Here is a 1,997-nt window from a genome sequence, read left to right as displayed (position 1 = left end):
GATTATTTCTCAAATAGCAGGGTAGGGAAAGTGACACTGATCTTTACAGAGCCCATGTGGCTCAGGTACTTTCAGCAGCTGCTCCAGTGGTCTAGAGTGGAGAGGATGTGACCAGAGTCTCCAGGCAGGGCATGGATGAGCACAGAGCTGAAGGCCTGCTCCTCAATGTGAAGTCCTGACAGGCAGTCTGGAAAGCCTCTCAGCTGGACTGTGAGCACCAGCAGTCGGAAATGGTGCCAGTATCTCACCAGCACTGTTACCAAGAGTGGCAGGAATGCCAGTATAATGGCAGGGGACATTGTCCCTACCTGGGTCCTAGGATAGAGGGAGGATGGGGGGGGGGGGGGGAGTGGAAAACCTAGATGTACCATTTACCTGTCATTTGTGCAGACTTATTTATACAATTACCACACTTACACAAACAGGGCTGAGAGGCTGTCCTTTGCCAAAGACACAGCATAACTGAGATTTGAATCCAGCCTGTGCTCTTTCCAAGCTCCTGCTGCCCATTTTTAACACTCAATTACAAATTTTATCTCTGGTCCTGGCTGTAGGATACCAAAAATACTACACTGTTTCCTATCCCACCCACTTTCTGACTTTCCTCAAGACCTTTTTCATCAGTTTCTTGGGGTGACTTCCTCCTATCATACTCCATCTGCCTGGACTCCTGATCCATTATAGCAAAGCAAAAGAGAAAAGCTTTGTTGTCAATCCCATTCACATTCTCACTGAGCTTTGTCTCAGTAAAAGGTAAGCACTATGCCTGTGGCTAGAGAGATGGCTCAGTGGTTAAGAGCACGTGTTGCTTTTGCAGAGGACCTAGGTTTGTTCCCAGTACTCATGTTAGTTCACAACCATCTAGCTATATCCTCAGTTCCAGAAGATCCAACCCCCTATTCTGACCTCAGGGGCTCACACAAGTGAGCAAGAATATAAGCAAAACACTCATAAAATCTAAACAGCAAACAGCAAACAAACAAAACATTTGGGAGATATCTTAGTGGTTGAGAGTACTGGCTGCTCTTCCAAAGGTCCTGGGTTTGATTCTCAGCACCCACAACGGGTTGCTCACAACTGTCTGTAACTCCAGGCTCAGGGGATCCAGTGCCCTCTTGTGGTCTCTGTGGGCACTGTATGCACATAGTGCATAGAAGTGCATTCAGTACATTTGGGCAAAGCAACCATACATATATAATAGAAATAAATCAAATTCTTCTAAAAAGTAAAGAAAATACTACCTATGGTATTTTGGCATGCAGTTGTAATCCCATCATGAGGAAGGTCAAGGTAGAGGATCCAAAGTTTGAAGCCAACCTGTACTATATTTGAGACCCTTTTTCAAAAATAAATCTGCCATCTATACCAGAGAGAGAGAGAGAGAGAGAGAGAGAGAGAGAGAGAGAGAGAGAGAGAGAGAGAGAGAGAGAGAGAGAGAGAGAGAGAAGGAAAACTGACAAGTTTGTCATATCAAATCTTAGGTATAGGGCTGACATGGCGGCTCGGTGATTAAGAGCAATGATTGCTCTTCAATAGGACACAGGTTCAGTCTATGGAACCCACACAGTATCTGTAACTCCAGTCCCAGGGGACCCAGTGCCTTCTTCTGGGTCCCATGTCACATGCATGGGTCACATGTACATTCATGCAGGCAAACACTCACACACAGAAAATAATAAAATAAGATTTAGGAGCTTTTAAATCTCATGTTTATACTGAGTGGTAGACTTGAGGCTAACAGGGTTGTGTTGTGTAGTGTGCCTCTGATAGCTTTACGATGCCTTTTACAAATGTGCAGAGTCATAAAGGTGAGGAACATTTCAACGTCCATTCACTTCTGACTTTTTTAGAAAGTTTTGCTTTTTATCTCCTTGTTACATGTAACAGCCTCTACATCCTTCCCCTTATACCCATGTTACTGTTACAATGGAGCAGGCAGACAGTAGGAGTTCTAGGGGAACGGGGTAATTTTCTAAGATAGTAATTGGTACAGTGCT

At 44.5% G+C, this 1,997-nt stretch overlaps 1 pseudogene; it reads right to left on the bottom strand.

Moving 5' to 3' along the window:
- The window catches only part of LOC110286535 (transmembrane O-methyltransferase homolog pseudogene), a 1,265-nt pseudogene extending 966 nt beyond the window's left edge, over positions 1 to 299 (bottom strand).
- Between the last annotated feature and the right edge of the window lie 1,698 nt (positions 300 to 1,997).

The sequence above is a fragment of the Mus caroli genome, unplaced genomic scaffold (assembly GCF_978045245.1).
Source record: "Mus caroli unplaced genomic scaffold, Mus_caroli_1 scaffold_14, whole genome shotgun sequence".
NCBI lineage: Eukaryota > Metazoa > Chordata > Mammalia > Rodentia > Muridae > Mus > Mus caroli.
The sequence above is the reverse complement of the archived record's forward strand: the minus strand, read 5'-3'. Positions and strand labels throughout refer to the sequence as shown.